A 7,734-nucleotide genomic window follows, 5' to 3' on the forward strand; every position below is an offset into this window, starting at 1 on the left:
TTTTCCCCTTTCTCTTCTCTCTCTTCTCTTCTCCCCTCTCTTCTCTTCGCCCATTGCTTGTTGGAAGCTTATGCTCTCCCTCTCAAGAGCATTAAAGCGTTGCTNCAGAAGGATCCTGTTTGTGTGNCGCGTCATTTCTTGCTGGCGAGAAGGTAGCGCGGGACAAAGGTGATACTTCCTAATCCTTCTAATCTTTTCAAACTATTCTACTCCCTGGTGATTAAGTATTCAAATATATGATCCTGGGGAGAGAATTGTTCCAATCATAACATTCCACCCCCAGCCCCTATAGACCTGTAGTCATATCAAAATGAAAAAAAATGCATTCAATCAAAGTCAAAAGTCTATATGGTCTATTACAATCCTCTTACTGTTTAAATACTCAAAGTTCAAAGCCCCTTCTGAGACTCGTGGCAATCTCTTAACTACAATTCCCTGTCAAAGGAAAAACAAAGAGCAGATCAGAGGCTTTTAACATACAAATGACACAAAATATACATTACATACATTGCATACATTATCATTCCAAAAGAAAGGAAAGGGGCATAGTGAGTTTGATGGTTTCTTTATGATTGGCCCAAGGAATGGAACTATTTGGAGGCCTTGTTGGAGTGGGTGCGGCCTTGTTGGAGTAGGTGTGTCACTGTGGGTGTGGGCTTTAATACCTTTGTCCTAGCTGCCTAGAAACTAGTTCTTCCAATAGCAGCCTTCAGATGAAGATGTAGAACTCTCAGCTCTGCCTGTACCATGCCTGCCTAGATGCTGCCATACTCCTGCCTTGATGATAATGGGCTGAATCTCTCTGAACTTGTAAGGTAGCCCCAAGTACATATTGCCCTTATAATGTGTCCTTATAATGTTGCCTTAGTTATGGTGTCTACACAATCAAAACCCTAGGACAATGAGGAACTACTGAATCAAAGCAAGAACAAAACCAAGAGGACACATTCTTCCAATGTCAAGATGATTGTGAGAACTTCAACTCCTTTGTAGACCACAACACACGGAAGTGAAAGGACATGAGATTCTAGCTCATCACTCCTATCTTTCATCATTGTTGCAATGCTTGGGATCTGGTTTCTGAGCTTGTCTAAGACAGGCTTTCTAGAAGGTAGTTTAAAGTTCAATTTATAGATTCTTGGTTTCAATATCTGAGGTGTTTTAGGCTCTCGCTCCAAGTTCTCTCCCTTGGCCTTTATTGAATATGATTTCTCTTTGCGTCATCTTGATATTTTTGATTCATAATTTCTCTTGCTTAAATCCAGGAAATCCTTACAACTATAAAATATTTTATATAAATATAAATAAATATTCAAAATATTTTTAGTGTCGTGAATTATTTTCAAATATAGTGCACCTTCAAATTTGTGATGAGTGGAGGATATAAGTCACATATTTAAAATGAAAAGAAAATAACCTATCACCTGGAGGATCAAAGCCATATTATCTCTGTGAAACACTTTAGCTTCATGGTCAAAAAGGGTCCATATCCCCTTGTCAGCAGCCGAAGTTGAAAATTATAGCTAAACGTTTAGCAATTGGTGTTTCCTAAGACAAAGGAAGCACTGTAAACTTACTGAGGAGGTTACAGAAAATGTGGTACATTTACACAATGGAATACTACTCAGCTATTAAAAACAATGACTTCATGAAGTTCTTAAGCAAATGGATGGAACTAAAATATATCATCCTGATTAAACTAACCCAATTACTAAAGAGCACATCTGGTATGCACTCACTGATAGGTGGTTATTAGCCCAAAAGCTCAGAATACTAAAGATACAATTTACAGATCATATCAAGCTCAAGAAGGAAGACCAAAATGTGGATGCATCACTCCCTCTTAGAAGGGGGACCAAAATACTCATGGGAGGAAGTACTGAGACAAAGTGTGGAGAGGAAACTAAAGAAAAGGCCATCCAGACTGCCCCACCTGGAGATCCATCCCATATATAGGCACCAATCCCAGACACTATTGCAGATTCCAAGAAGTGCTTGCTGACAGGAGCATGATATAGCTGTCTCCTGAGATTCTCTGCCAGAGCCTGACAAATATAGAGGCAGGTGCTTGCAGCCAACCATTGGCCTGAGTTTCAGGTCCCCAGTGGAGGAATTAGAGAAAGGTCTGAAGAAGCTAAAGGGGTTTGCAACCCCATAGAAAGAACAATAATATCAACCAACCAGATCCCCCAGAGCTCCCAGGGACTAAACCACCAATTAAAGAAAACACATGGAGGGATCCATGGCTCTAGATGCATATGTAGCAGAGAATAGCCTTGTAGGTCATCAATTGGAGGAGAGGCCCTTGGTTCTACAAAGTCTCCATACAATAGTGTAGGGGAATGCCAGGTCAGGGAGGTTGGAGTGGGGAGGTGGGTTGGGGTGCACCCTTATAGAAGCAGGGGGAGGGGAGATGGGATAGGGGATTTCCAAGGGGAACCTGGGAAAGGGGATAACATTTGAAATGTAAATAAATAAAATATACAATTTTTAAAAAAAGAAAAGAAAAATGAACAACAACAACTAAATAATGCTCCCCTTAGGCTCATATATTTGAACGTTTAGTCATCAGAAAGTGGCCCTATTTGAGAAGCATTAGGAGGCATGGCCTTTTTGAAGAAAGTGTGCCATAGGAATAGGAGTCAAGGGAACTCAGGTTTTCTAAAGTCTATGTCAGATCAAGTTCTGCCTCTTTCTGTGGCCTGCAGATCAAGATGTAGCTCTCAGCTACTGCTCCAGTGCCATGTTAGATGCCATGCTTTCTGCTAAGTTGATAATGGACTAACTCTCTGAAACTGCAAGCAAGCCAACAGTTAATTTTTTCCTTTTAAAGAGTTGTACTGGTTATATAGTGTCTCTTAATAGCAGTAAAAGAGTGATTAAAGCACCCATTATGAAAAGACTCATCTTCTGAGGCTGTTGTATAAACCCAAAAACCTTATTAAATTCTCCTTTAGTTTTCCAAATTAACTATTTATATTACTGTTAAAATATGTATCATTTCCCATGGTTATTTTTGTACTTTCCCCACTTGATACTGTAAGCACTAGAAAGCCAAGTAAACACATTTTTATGAATGTTCCTATTGTCATCTCATAGGTGAATAAGTCATGTGTACCCAGAATAAGTGCTTATAAAGCATACAAACAGATTGACCTAAAGCTTACTTTTGAGGGGACAAATTCTTGTTTAATTGGGTTTTGCTTCTTATCTGCCTCCCACCTTTTATAAATGGAAATATTAGCCACCAGAAATGGAAAGGAGAACATTTCTGTTTGCCCAGACAATTTCAATATGATGGAATTTAGAAAAAAATTTCATTTGAGTCTGTGTGTTATTGGAAAGTAAAGGACACACCCACGGTATGATAAAATATGTTCATAATTCCCCAATTAGCATTCAAGAAAGTGTGAAGGTAGTTCATTGATCGCCCTACATTCTTCAGTTTCTGCTGGGGAACTTTGACAAGACTGTGCTTCATGGTTACATGGTGACCTGTCCATGTCAAGCAGAGGGCAAATGCAAATGCCCATCTGTCTGGCCAAACGTCATTAATTATAGACTGAGCAGTTCCCTCACTGACATTCAACATACATCTGTTGCTTTCCTAAGAGAATTCTATCCTTTCTTTGAGACATGCCTCTTTCTTGCCTGATATGGAAAGAGCCTGTCTCAGCATTTGTAATCTACCTGAGTAGAGTGACTTAATCGCTTCAAACCATGGAGGCACTATTGTACTGCTTTACTGTTTTTGATAAATGTTTTCTATAAATGTGAAATCTTGCCTTGTGTAGGAGGAGGATGTTTTAGAACAGTGTCAAGTGAATTATGTTGGCCAATATTCACTTTGTTTTCAAATGGTGGGCATAAACAACTGAACAGATTCATTCCTTCTGTCACAGCATCATGACACAAGTCATAACACTCTACATAGCATTTAGCACTTGGAGAGGTGTGTTGTAGAATAGGAACACAAAACCTTATTTTCAAAGGCTGTGTAGTCTTTAGTGGTAGGAGGGCCATGTGACTCTTCAAACCCAGGAACAACTTATAAGCTTGTCATGCTGCAGGCACCAACTGGAATGGATTTCCACTTGCAAATTTTTCAAAGAATCAAAAATGAAAGAAGTAAATGGTCCTTCAAAACTTTAGGAAATATTTCATATTACCATTGAGATAAACTTTGTCATGTATATTTTAAATATCTTTGCAGTGATACTGAAGTCTGGAACTCACTTTGTAGACCAGGCTGGCCTCGAACTCAGAAATCCGCCTGCCTCTGCCTCCCGAGTGCTGAGATTAAAGGCATGTGCCACCACCGCCCGGCTCTGATACTAAAGTCTTAAGGGAACATATAAGCATTTTTAGAATGGATTTTGCCACTTATGAACATACACACACACACACACACACACACACACACACGAGTTTTACATTAATATCTTTTCATCTATGTTGAAATAATTTGGCATTGTATGTGAATATTATAGATTATAGACACAAATATTGTATTGATATTGTAAACCACCAAAAAACCAAAGAGATACATTTTTATGAGTGTTCCTGTTGCCCATGTCATAGATATAGCATGTGTATCCAGAATAAGTACTTATAAACTATATAAGCAGATGAACTTAAACTTACTTGTTGGGGTACAAATTCTTGTTTAGTTGGGTTTTCTTAGTAGTGGGAGGAAGTGTCGTCCTTCATCCCCATGGCTGTTTGAAACTATAAAACTATAAATCAATGGAGGGCAAAAAAAAGGAATGGGCGTTAGGGGAACTTGTGGGGTGGTGAGCTGTGCACAGACAGCCTGGCCTCAGGTTGAGTACAAGCCTTGGACCCTGGTGACCCAGTAGGTGGCGACTTCTGCCTATCAGGTATGTCAGGTGTTTAGCCATGCCCCCTGGGCCCCTGCTCCTGTTACAGCTAGAACCTCCCACAGTCCCACCCCCACCCCCTCAAGCTCCTGGTACTCTTTTCTGGTCTCCACCTCCACAGTTACCTGGCAATGGCCAAGTAGGCCAAGTATGCTCCTACCCCCAGTTACCTAGCAACAGCCAGGTTGACCCAGCCCACTAGAAAAAGGGCTGTTTGCCCCCTCTTCCCTCTCTTTCTTGTCTCTCTTACTCTTGCTTTCCGCTTGCCCCCTCTCTCCCCACTCCCTTCCTCCCTCTCTCCACCTTGTCATGGTTGGCCTCTACTTCTTTACTCTTCTCCCTCTCTCTGCCTTTCTACAATGAACACCGTAAAACCATGGACTGCCTCTTCTTACCCGGATCTGCCTACTGGAGCAATGGAGCAGGTCTTCCCCTATAGAGCTATGCATCTAACCTCCCAGTGGGAGGCCTCCCTGTATTCCCAGCCCAGCCAAGCCAACTCAAGCAAGCCAAGGACTTTTATCTCCATGGTAACCAGCAGAAGCCTTCCTCCTGCCCTTTCTCTTTGTCCTGGGCTAGAACCTGCGGCCCATGGGCCCACACTCTGTTCTGAGGTCTTCGAGGCATTCAGCAGTATCTGCAGTGCCCAAGAGTGAGAACCTGCTGGTCTCGGCTTTGGTGCGGGCACAGACCCCCAAGCCAGCTCCCTGCAGTTCTGCAGGAACTATGGACTGTGCTTCCCCACCCTAGGAGCAGGGTCTTGTGACTTCTCACAGCCTGATACCCACCTGGTGAAAGTCAAGCTTCCTGAGTCAGCCTCTATGAGTGGCCCTAGCCCTGTGGCAGGCCAGATGTGGGATCCCATTATGATCCACTGGAACTGGGGTGTGGGTGAACTGATAATGGTGAAGACGGTGGTACTTAGAAAGACTGGGGAATTAAAACCAGGCTCCAGTATTACCATGGCTCTTCTTAACTAAACTGTTCGTCTCTCTGCATTTCAATTTCTCAGATGAGGAAATGGACATAGTAATAGTCATAACCCTCATAGTTTTTGAGACCAAAGAAATGAAAAAAAATCATAAACATAAGATGGAGAAGAGCAGCGAGGTTTTAACTGGTGTGTTCATTAATCGTATGCACTAGTGTTAGAAAAAAGAAGATGAGGAAATAGTAAACAAAACTCATGTCATTCTGCTTAGCAGTTTGTAAATGCCCACCACTGAACATGTAGCAACACAATTTGTGCGAATGCATGACAGCAATTACAGTCACTTACTTCCTACAAAAGGCTACCTATTCACTTAGAAACCATACTTTGAATACCAGTTCTGGCAAGGCATTTAGACATACTGATAAACATGACCTCTGCCTCATCGCCAACCCCACTTCCACCCCACCCCAATGTGTGTGTGTGTGTGTGTGTGTGTGTGTGTGTGTGCCTGTGCGTGTGCATGTGCATGTGCATATGTGTGTATTTATGTTTGGGCTGACTGCTTACAAGAGAACACAGCAAACTGTACATGCTGTGGTAAAGCCAGCTTTCATTGGGGGGAGAGGGGACTCTAAGAACTTTGGGCATAGAAGTAGATCCTCGGGCCAGGATAGTGTGAATAGAAGAGAAAGTGTCCAAAGAGGACTTCCTCAAGCAGATAGAACCAAGCTCAGCTTTAAAAGCTGTTTGGGAGCTCACCAAATTAGGAAAGTGAATGAGATAGTAAAACAGAAAATGCTATGTGCTGAAATTCTCAAAAATTGAGAGGGCTGTCATAATCCAGACTATTTAGTATATGTTCCAGATTTGGGTAAAGACACCATGCAGATTCCTCTGTGGTCTGTGTTGTGCAAGATGACTTACTCGTTTCCTTTCCACTGACATAATGGATGTTCAGATATTTGATTGGATACAGTGTGATACTTGAATTTACACACAAGTTAATAATCCCATTACAGCAATGGGTACATCTTTTCAAACATTTATAACTTGTGTGTCAACATGCAAAAATCTGTGAATCAAAGTTGTTAGTCACATTTATAGCATACATTACTCTTCACATTGCTGTGACAAAATGTCTAATTAAAAGCACTTTAAGTGGAGAAGGGTTTATTCTGGGAGAAATGGTGACAGCTGAATGCCATGGCTGGTCACATAGCATCTGCACTCAGGAGTAAAAGAGAAAGGGATACTGGTACTCATGTTATTCTTCCTTTCTTCCATATTTTTAGTCTGGAACTGAGCCCATGAATTAGAGCTATTCATGGCTAATATGGGTCTTCCTTCCACAGTTCAACATCTCCAGAAATGTCCTTACAGACATACCCAGAATGTGTCTCCTAGATCAGTAGTTTTCCATCTTCCTAATGCTACAACTGTTTAGTTCTTCATGTTGTCCTGATCCTAATCCATAGAGTTCTCCTTTGCTACTTGATAATTGTAGTTTTGCCACTGTTATGAATTACAATGTAAACATCTATGCTTTTTGATGGATATAAGTGACCCCTGGGAAAGTGTCAGGTGACCCCCAAAGGGGTCATGACCCACAGCTTGAGAGCTAATGTCCTAGATGCTTGCAAGTCCCTTTAAATTGAAAAATTGAAATTTTGCTGATAGCCTATTGTATGATAGAACACTGGACTTGATTTCTGTCCAACTACATCAGTAATCTGTTCTCACCATCTCTCCATTCTTTCTCCTACCTCAAGCTCTAGTGATCACTATTAATCAGGAATATAGTCTGCATTTATAAAGTGAAAATAAGAAATGAAGGCAAGGGTGGTGTCTACACAAGCCAGAAGAGGACATCAGATGCCTAATAGTAGAATTAATTATGAGTTCTACTGTGGGTGCTGGCAA

General features: G+C 41.3%; 1 long non-coding RNA gene across 1 annotated transcript in view; it reads right to left on the reverse strand.

Annotated features, from left to right (window-relative positions):
• Positions 1-4,945, reverse strand: part of LOC110333572 — a 28,374-nt gene extending 23,429 nt beyond the window's left edge. Inside the window, exon 1 of the long non-coding RNA XR_002381086.1 lies at positions 4,645-4,945. This is a non-coding gene — a long non-coding RNA (uncharacterized LOC110333572). The remainder of the gene's footprint in view (positions 1-4,644) is intronic.
• Positions 4,946-7,734: the final 2,789 nt, after the last annotated feature.

Source organism: Mus pahari, chromosome 16 (genome assembly GCF_900095145.1).
Source record: "Mus pahari chromosome 16, PAHARI_EIJ_v1.1, whole genome shotgun sequence".
NCBI classification, from domain to species: domain Eukaryota; kingdom Metazoa; phylum Chordata; class Mammalia; order Rodentia; family Muridae; genus Mus; species Mus pahari.